This window comes from Nanorana parkeri, unplaced genomic scaffold (genome assembly GCF_000935625.1).
Source record: "Nanorana parkeri isolate BGI_ZX_2015 unplaced genomic scaffold, ASM93562v1 scaffold385, whole genome shotgun sequence".
Taxonomy (NCBI): domain Eukaryota; kingdom Metazoa; phylum Chordata; class Amphibia; order Anura; family Dicroglossidae; genus Nanorana; species Nanorana parkeri.
The window spans coordinates 503,804-514,893 of NW_017306653.1; positions in this window are offsets into that span (position 1 = coordinate 503,804).

The following is an 11,090-nucleotide window of genomic DNA, read 5'->3' on the forward strand; positions in this document are numbered from 1 at the left end:
TAATCAAAGTGAATATTTAATCGTAGAAAAACAAACTTGAACAATACATCCACAACAAAACATTTAAAATCAATTAAAAAACTTCCCTTGGATTAACTGTTGTTAAAGGAACATAGATGATCTGCAGGCCAGCTGGTGTGGCATGAAATAGTTAGAGCAGATACATACAATGTATTTCATATGGGGATACAATGTATCCAAAGTTACTCACAACTCGTGTTGCTCAGGGAGCTCGGGGAGAGACAGTCCTGCTCGAATCCCACAGCGCTGAATGATTTTTCGCTTCAGTAAGCGTGTCCGGTGGTAGTGGTTGGGATCCAGAGATAGGGATTTGTTGATAGGGCTAAAAAATAAGTAAGCACCCTTCCCTCTCCACCTGCTTGGGACTCTCACTAGCCCGCGGGCTTAAATTTCAAATTTGAGAGGTATCCCGAAAGCACTTCGATGTATATGTGCGGCCGCACAGTGAACAGCAGGAAAGGTGGATGCAGGAGCCTCCACGGTGAGAAGTTGCAGGTGCAATTTTGGATCCACAGGCTGTGTGAAGACCACAAACAGTCGCCCGTTCGTTTTTCCTCAATCTCTGCTGGATTGGTGTAGGTTCCGATGCAGCTTGACTCAGACCATTTCCGAGCCGGCTGCGCTCCGTCTCCGCACTTCGAGAACCGGCTAGAATATGCTTCTACCGAGACTTGTATACGGGATGAGCTTTTGTGAGTGTCCAGGGAAGTTGCTAGCACACGTTACCCTAACGCGTTTCCTCCCCACAAAGGGGCTTCCTCAGAGGGGAGTGTGCTTCGTATTTTGCATGGATGTGTTAAATAGCTCGTTAATGAGGCTAATAGACTGCCAGATTTCACACAGTCAGCGAGCCATGTCGTTTTTCAAAAGGTGTACTTTTGGTATTGCATACATTTTAATATAATGTAATGGCACCTGTGGAGCCTTAAATGACATTCCTAAGTCCCTTTACCCATACAAAATCACAAGTGTACATATATTTTGACTAATGTATAGTAATAAAGGAATAAACTTTAGACATCATGTATGTCCGTACGGACTGGAAGGAGACTCCTGATGTTTAAAAAGGATGAAGTTTAGACGGGCCACTCATAAGATCACATAAGGGGTAGTAGATAAATCCTACTGTTATAGCTTAAATCAACGCATAGGTTTCAGAATCACATAGAGCTATATAGGAAGTCTTACTCACAAAATCACTACTGGTCAATTTATCCTTCAGGGAGGGGCATCTTCGGTAAGTGATGGTAGGTTTAATACCCACAAACCTCGAGATTCTCGAATCTCTAGTCAAACAATGCCAATGTTTTTGAAGAATCTTTAATATTTGAGCATGTTGGTTATTATAAGTTAGAATTAATCTTACAAGGGAGTCCTCTCTACCGTTTTTATTTAATTTAGATGTACTTATATTGGTGTTGTTGAATTTCCTAGGTCCACTTTTTACACGTTTGTAAGATTTTTTCAATATTTTAAGTAGGTGTTGCCGCCACTGCAAGAAGCCCACATTGCATTGGAACATCAGATCATTAACTTTTGTTGTTCACCTTGAGTCCACAGTGTGAGTGGGTTTTTATTTATATACAGAGGGAATTGTGGGGCAATATTCCTCACCCTTTATGACATAATAACTTTAAAAGGAAATCATGTGGGGTTTAGGGTGAAGTTTATTTTGATTAGTTTTTTTAAATTTTTATATTTTAAAACTAGTGCTTTAAAGAGGAAGTTAATTCTGGAAGCTTTGCACAAAAAATGGCAGGCAAAGAGCAAAGGAGTGAAGGAACAAGCACTTGAACTAAATACAGTACCTGTACCAGAGAGAGGGATATTGTTACAGTCACAGGGATGGTTAGTATTAGGGTTATACCAAGAGACAGCATTAGGGTTACAGGGAGGGTTAGTGTCAGGATTACAATGAAGAATATTGCTAGAGTTACAAAGGTGGTCAGTGTTATGGTCACAGGTAGGGTTAGTATAAGGATTGCAGGGAGGGTTCGTGTTAGGGTTACAGGGAGGGTTAGAGTTAGGGTTACAGGGAGGGTTGGTGTTGGGGTTACAAGGAAGGTTAGCATTAGGGTTACTGGAAGGTTATTTTAGGATTAGAGTAAGTATTGGAATTACAGGGGTGGGTTGTGCAGGATTTCAGTGTTGAGTTTAAAGGGAGGGTTAGTATTTGATTTGCAAGGAGGGTTGATGTTAGCACTAAAGGGAGGGTTATTATTAGGATTACACAAAGGGTTATTGTAAAGGTTACAGGGAGGCTTAATATTACGGTTAGAACGAGGGTTAATGATACTGCTAAGGTTCCAGGGATGGTTAGTGTAGGATTACATGGAAAGTCAGGTTTAGGGTTGCAAGAAGGGTTAGTAATTGGATTACCGGGAGGGTTAATGTTATGGTTACAGGGAGGGTTAGTGTTGGAGTTACAGGGAGGGTTAAAGTTCGGGTTTCTGCTAGGATTGCAGAGAGGGTTAGTGTAGGATTACAGGAAAAGTTAGTTTTAGGGTCACAGGGACGGTTAGACACAGAGTCCTCAATCTCTTTTTCTGCTGCCCCTGTTATCAATGAACAGGAATTCTCTATACTGAGTGTTCCTGTTCATTGATAACATGAGGACAGAGTATGTTTACTATAACCACAATCATGAATGAACAGGAAGTGATGTAGATCACTTCCCATTCATTCATAATTGAGCATATAGTACACATACCATATCCTCAATTATGTACAAACACTCAGCGATCACTGATCACTGAGTGTTTGTACCCGCTCTCCTCTCTGACACGCTGTCACAGGAGGCTGAGCGAGCGGTGCGGGGAGGAGAGCTCAGCCTCCTATGACAGCACTGTCTCCGCCCTCAAACCGCTGTGCTGGACTGTGATAGGGGGCTGAGCGGTGTGGGAGGAGAGACACCGGCTGCTCACAGCGCTCTCCTCCCACTGCGCTCGGCCGGTTGTCACAGTTTTTCTCCTCCCCGCTGGGACACAGAGCAGCGCCCAGCGGGGAGGAGAGAAAGCAGGTATGCATTATGCCAAAAGTGCCATTTTCGGCCAATATGTTTCGGCGCCCGATATATATCGGTGCATCCCTAATTATTATACCTAGCCCCAATCTTTCAGGAATAAATTATTCACACACCCAATCCACACTTCCGCACCAGATACACACTGCAATCCATGCAGGGTGTTGACTGACCAATTTTATTGCTCTTTTGAGTTGGTCTATAAAGTGTCCAGTAAAACAAAAAAATGTATTCAAGCACTATGATATTTACAGCTGGAAGTTAAACTTCAGCCACATAAAATGTGACCTTTAGAAAATGGACTTCTTCATTGATGAATTGATAACGCCGGGAGGGACAGGATCCCTCCTAGGAGTGATTACAAGCTGACGTCCTGACATTAAAAAACCAGAGAGCCATTCTTCATTCCTACAAATGGATCGGCCGGCTACGAAACAATATTGTAGATAATCAGATAGAGATGCCTGCGTGAATTGCTAATAATTGTGACAAAGTGTCAAACCAGCTTCATACCGGAAAATGGAAGGGGGATTTATAAGTGAAAATTAATTAGTTCCTTTATTGAGGAACTTCCGAAAAATTTAAAAACATTCATCTATAGATAGATAGATAGATAGATAGATAGATAGATACTGTAGATAGAGTTAGGTCATCACTGCATGAGTTTGTTGGACATCCCATTTCATGGGAAAAGGGATGCAGATTTTGTTCATGGAAATACACTTATATATTTTTTGAAAGCAGAGACCCTATAGATCAAAATGATGGTATTTGCAATATTCCGTAAAAATACAAATTTAATTTTTTTAGTGCACACAAACACAATATAATTCCCATTTTTTTTGTAAAATACTGTATGTCCACAGGCGACCTTCATTGGTCATTAGTTTAGTGAAAACCATGAATGATGGCCTTATAATTATGTTTCTCTCTTATATGTGTTTTTGTGTTGCATGCATGCCAATACTTGGATGTAGGGGGGGATTAAAAAAAATTAGGGGGGGTATTCATTGTATATTATTTTGTTAAAACTTTTTTTTAACTTTTTTAACCTAATTTTATTGCTATGACAGGTTTGAGTTAAGAAAACATCAGGGGTCTATCAGACCCCTAATGTTAGCCTTGCAGACTATGCTCGATCCTGTTTAGAGGGAGCAGGGTTTGACAATTCTGAGCCTGGAAGTGCTCAAAGCTGATCATTTCTGGGTTCATACTAATGGATTGGAAGTTGACTGGTCTCCCACAATTCTCTATCCTGACATCTGCTATTGAGGCACCCAAAAGAGATAAGTAAACGTGGGCTACATGGCTTGGGGAGTCAGGCTGGGGAGTGGTGGCACGTTCCAGAACATGTAGAAGGGATAGAGTGGCTTGGCAGTCACCCAAATCACTTTTACTACAAAGCCAGGAGTAAGAATGTAAAGTTTATTTATATTTTGGTTCTGCTGCTGCCATAATAGTCACTGTGGCAGCAGTGAAAGGGTTAATATGGAGTGAGTCCACCCCCCACCCCCTGGCTGCTACAACAGCCTCCACACTTCTACAAAAAGCTTTCCACAAGGTTTTAGAATGTGTCCATGGGAATTTGTGAATATTCAGCCAAAAGAGCATTTGTGAGATCAAGTACTGATGTTGGACAAGAAGACTTGGCTTGCAGTGGGCATTCCAATGGGGTTGAGATCAGGGCTCTGTGGAGGCCACTCGGGTTCTAACTTGTCAAACCATGGAAACCAAAGTCTACAAATGTAATAATAATGTATAGGTTCAGCTTGTATATGAACAATGACCAATAAAATACTAAAAAAAGGTATTTAAAACATGAACAGACATTGATACATTGAATAATTGAATATTATATTAAAGGGGTTCTAAAGCCTCCCGTTTTTTTGCCTATATCTACTGCTGACAAGTAGAAAAAAAAAATGCTTAAACAGCGGTTTAGACTGACCTTATTATTGCTGCACGCTCCCGCGGCGAGAGTCCAGAACTGTTCGTGCGGCCGCAAAGAATCTTGGGGCAGGCGCATGCGCAGTTCGGATTCTCGGCCGGGAGACGAGCAGATGATCGCATTCCCATGTGTATGCAGAAACAAACCCTACAATGGCTAGTCTCCCTTTTACATAGATCTGATAAGTGAAGAGTTAACTTGTGGCAAGAACAACATCGGAACCAATTTGATAGCGACTGAACCGTTTACTTAAGAAAGCGCATGTTGATGGAACGGAAGAACGGGATGTTGTAACCCATTTGCTTTAAATAATAAAATGGCTCCGGGCAAAACAAAGCATGAAAATTAGGTTCCTTCTCTGATCTCATTCGTTGCCGTCTCCTGAATGAACGTCGCCTTCAGCTATAAAAATCTGATATAAGCCGAGATACGCGGCATATTTCCTGGCGGAAGATGAGGGTTTTAGATCTGCCCTTTCTGCTAATGCAATTTCACAGTAGATAAAAATAGGAAGAATTCATAGTGAAGAAAGTGATTCAATTGGAAGCACCGAGTTGTTCTCAAAGTCTCTATCACGCAGCGCAGTGAGACGCCGCAGACATTCCCCGTCTTTGATTTCAAACCCAGTAACTGAGAACACTGGAACAGACGACCGGAAAAAAAAAAAAAACTTTTGTAGACAATCATGCAAGAACAGAGGGGTCACAGATATGGCAACTGTCATGAACGCCCTCCCCCTTTCTAAATTGAAATACGGCACCAAGCTTGGTTCAAAAGAGGAAAACAATGTCAAATTGGGTTCCGCCTCCACACCTAATGTGCCATCGGTGCTTCTCCTGTTATGTCATAAAATATACTTCTTATAGTCTAATGTAATGTAGTGTAGCGTAGCTGTAAATCGAGGAGCTGAAATCCATTTTAAAACTTTTTCTTTCACTCGATGGTACAAAGTAAAATAATTATTGTCTTTACCTTATGTAAGAACTCTTAGCCAGGCTCAGCTAGACCACTGTAGACAATTCCTGCCAACTTGATTTGGTTTGGTGACGTCCAAAGTTGGACTAGGAACCTTTGGTGTGGGAGATCAACTACAACCAAGTGGCCCTTTCATTGTAGGAAACGGTTTCTTTGGGCTGTACCTGTCAGAAAGCCTGTACGAAGGTAATTGCGCATGCGCCTGCTCATAGCACGGCCCACAGTAGCAGGTCGGGCCGTTCACCTCTGTGCAGGCGCATGTGTGTGCTCGCTTCATGGCGTGTGTGTGCGTGCACACCTCCGACATTTCGTGGCACCAAATGGGCTATTTAAGCTGAGCCTCTCCATGCCTCCAGTGCTGAGTACTCTTCAGCTGTGTGCCTTGTATCCTGAACCTGTAACCTGTTATTTTGCCTTCCCGTTCCTGTACCCGGCTTGTTCCTTGACCCCGCTGATCTTCTGATATCCTGATCCCGGCTCATTTCACTACTCTTCTGCCTCCTGTCTGATCATGCGTTGTCTGCATGTTTGCTAATCCTGGCCTGCCAATCAACTATGGTTTCATCTCCTGCTACTGGACATTCTTGCCTGCACATTGCTGACCCGGTCTGTCTGACTTCGTTTCTTCTCTGCATGCCTCTTTGCTGTGCGTTTATATACAGTCACCCAGCGGAGCAGCTATCTAACTCATTTTCAGACATTTGTGCCCCTCTGTGCCCCAGATCACCTATATCAATATTCAGGCCACCTGGGACTAGAGTGGCAAGAGAGGCCGTCCTCTTCATCTCAAGCGCCATACGGTACGTAACAGTACCATGCATAGTTTGCCATGGCTCTGCAGCATCTTCAAAGTTGTGATTTTTTTTTTTTAAAGCCCAATGACCTTTCAGTTTACACTTGTCAAATGCATTCCAGGTGCATAAAAAAGTTGTGCAAAGTCTTACAGTTTATGTTATTTAGAAAGCGGTCATGGCCTGACTAAAAGCCTGTCCCCAGCCTGCACGTTGCAGAGAAGGATCCTTTTTCCCTGTGTATTCGGGCAGTTCCTGACCTTCAAAGTACTTGTTTGTAGATGGGTAGGTGTGTTTTGTAACATTAAAGGGGCTATCTGCCCTCCTGTAGCTGACCTTTTTTTTCTATGCTAGCATATTAACCTCTTGCCGTCCGCCCATAGTAAAAAAACGGACGGACGGCACTGCTGCATTGGCAGGTTGCTGTCTCCAGGCAATTTTTTTCTGCTCGCGCGCGCCCCCTAGCGGGCACGCACGGGCAGAAAAGACCCGACCATTGCACACACCCGTTACCGGGTGTTTCACATATAGGCGATCAGCGGGTCCATAGCCCGCCGATCGCCTATATGTGCTCGTTTGCGTACTCCCCCGCCCCCACATTTACGCGCCTATAAACGTAAATACGCGTCCGGTGCCCCAGCGCAACATATTGAAAGAGAACTATGGGCCAACCTTTTTTTGCCATAGTTCTCTTTAGGGTCACAGAAGGATGTATACTAATGTGCTACTGTGACCCAGCAATTGCCCGCTATATGCTGACAGTGCCCACTGACAATATTGTCGGGATTCTCCCCCCCTTCTTATTAACAGCTGGCACTGCCTCCCTAGAGGCAGAGCCAGCTGTGCCCACCCTCTGCCTTGTCTGTTTCTCCAGTCAGTGCTGGAAGAATGGAGAGGGGAGGGGGGTAATCCCTGTGGGGACCGTTGACTGAGAGTCACCGTTCTCTGCAAGGACATGTTATCGTTATGTTATCACTCAGTTCCTGATCAATAGAGCCGACGTGTGACAGCTTCAGTGTCACGTCTGTTTTAATCATGGGGATGAGTAAAATTCACTCACCCCATAGTTCTCCTTTATGGTATTAACCTCCCTGGCGGTAATCCCGAGAGTGACTCGGGGTTCATTTTCTCTGCCAGGAGCGGCAACCCCGAGTCACGCTCGGGGTAACATTGCAGAGCTGTCAGCGGAGTTTCCTTACCTTCTCCTGGCGATCCAGCGATGTCATCCGCTATGATCGCCGGCGAGAATGATCTTCAGCTATGTCCTCATAATGGAAAGAAAGTCCGAAAAGAAACCAGGTTCTATTGTCCTGATTGTGACGTCGGACTTTGTGCAGTCCCATGTTTCAAAATTTATCACACTCAGGATGTTTATTGAATTTTCTTTGTTTGACAAATTTCATTATTTTTGATTACATTATTGAATAAAATTATATTATTTATTAGATTATAATTCATGATTTTGTGTTTCAAACTTTATCACTTCTGGGATGTCTACTAAAGTCTTGCTTGGTCAGGTTTAAGTAAGTAATTACTAAGAATTGCAGGCCTACAATACATAACACCAAATTTCCATGCAAAAAATTGTACCACTTTTGGCACAAAATTCCTGACATAATCATACCGCCAGGGAGGTTAATGAAGCTTGTGTAAAAGTTATGGACTCATTGTTCTTGCTAATGGAGAGCAATCTATAACAAATTGAAGGGTAAGAGGGTGTACAAAGGTACTCTTGCTAAAACACATTAGGAATCAGCCCTACCAATTACAGCTGTGCATATAATCGAAAACCTTAGGTCAGTGTTAGAACGAAGTTACCCAAGGCAAAATGGCCAATGTGCATCCCCTCTGTAAGCTATAAACTACTTCAGCAGCATAGATTGAAGGATCTGTCTGTTTTGCATTCTCTCCCACCTTGCCTGGATGTATCCCAGTAGTTTTACACACTGAAAGCCCTGCACGCAGTTGCCATTGTCATAGCATATGCACAGTCATATTTGGGTATGACCAGTACACTTCCATGCCCTTCATATTGGCAGCTTCATAGAGAACACTGGAGCATTGTGGGCATGGACCCCACCTGGCCACTGACCAAATTGAGGCAGTTTGTAGCACCACATGGTGTATTTGAGGTACCTGGTTATGTACTATATAGCGGAAAGTTTGACCATCACACCTATATGAGCTTGCTGGACATCCCATTCCAAATCCAGATGGAGTTGACCCCCTCTTTAACAGATATAATGACCTCCACTCTTCTGGAAAACCTAAAATAACAAAAGCGCATTCTTGATGTCAGGTACTGATGTTGGAAATAAAGACCTGGCTCGCAATCAGCATTCCAATTTATCCCAAATGTATTCAGTATGCTTGAGGTTAAGGCTCTCAGCAGGCTAATTGTGTTCCTCTACACCACACCAAAATCATCTCTTTATGGAGCTTATTTGCCCATGGAGGGGTAGTAATGCTGGAACAGAAAAGTACCTTCCCCTAAAGGTTGGAAGGGCACAGTTGTCTAAAATGTGTTTTGCTTGCTAATGTTTGTCAAAAGAGATTCCATGGCCATGTGCATCATTTTATTAATCTGGTTTTGGAATGAAATGTCCTACAAAATTATATACAGCAGGTGTGGTGGTCAGCTGTCCACAAGATTTTGACCATATACTATAGCACTACTCAACCCTAAAAATCAGACATCTCAATTCACCTCATACTGACCAAAATCGTACCAGCTGGAGACAGGAATCAGCTAACTTTATCCCAAATCTCATTGGAAAAAAAGATGTCTTTATGGAACTGACTTTGTACACTGGGGCACACAGTGGCATCATAAGGGAGGTGCAAGGGGTGACACCAATGGAGGGGGGACACCAAAATGACTGACAGTCATTTTGGTGTCACGCCCTCTGAAAAGTCGGGCACTCGGTCATGGACCGAGAACCCGACAGTTGCAGGAGAGAGGAGGGGACCCGGTGGCATATTTTATCCCGCCATGTGAACGTCGCCCTCTCTCTATGCCAGCGTTCCGCACCAAGATTGCCACCGGCAGGTATCACAAAGATGGCCGCGCATGCGCAATGACGTCACGCGCATGTGCAATGACATCATGGCTTGTGATACAAGGCCTCGGGACATCCCTGGGAGCACAGTCATGCTGGAACAGAAAAGGGCCTTCCCCAAACTGTTGCCACGGTGCGTACAATTGTCTTAATAATCTTCTGCGCAGTAGGATAACAGTAGTTTTAAGTGGAAATATCAGAACTCAAGCACTCAAGAGGGTTTACATACTTTTGACCACATAGTATATGTATCTATGTGATGGGCTGGGTGGAATTAATGTTACAGTTAACATTATGTTAAAGTTGCGCTTTAAAAATTCTATACAATATGCAAATTATATACAAATATCATTATTTTATCCTTGCTTGCAACAGTAACACGAGAAGAAAAGAAGCAAGAGTTTTCAACTCAGAATAAAATGGCGTATCACTACTGGTCTGCAAGTATTTATTAAAAGCATTGATCTCACATCAAAGCCCTGGAAATGAGATGTACACTTCTCCAGACTCACTTAGCCAGATACGTTAGGTAAGGTGTAATGGAGGGAGCCATCGTTCATCTCAGCCGCCTTCCTGATAATTGGTGATAATTTAATATTCCTGTTAGCTGGATCTTTCACAGCTCCAAATAACATAGCAACAGGCCCCGGGAATAGACAGGATATGTCATAATGGACTAACAGGAAAAACACAGGTGAGGGGCTTGCTAATAAAAGCACATCATAAAAATGTTCTATATCGGGAAATAAAAATGTTTGGAGGAACAGATAAGTAAAACAAATTTGTGAACGTTACCAAGGAAATAGTGCATACCCTCTCTTTAGTCAAAATTCAAGATGCTTTACAGTGCAAAGATGTGTTTAGAACCTATGAGCCTTTGGCTCACGGTACAGTCTGATCGATAATCAGATCAGATATTTCAATCGGATCTACTAAAAAAAAAACATTCAATCAATTTTTTGGTTTAATAAATATCAACAGGAGGGGAAGAAAAAACTACACAAGTAAAAAAAAAAAAAAGATACAACAGCATCAACAGTATACAATAGTACATAGAAAAGTGAGGATGGGAAAGTTCTCACTAGGGAAGTAGAATGAAACGCAGGTCCATAACTATTGAATGACCAATATATTCTAGAAAGTACGCAATACGATCATCTCCCTGGTTCATCATGAGATGGTCCCCTTCAGGAGTTGATGCTGAGTCTAGTGTAAGGACATAAATGGAGACCTTTGGGTTGGCTCCAAAAAAATTGAGGGGTGAGAGTGAGAAG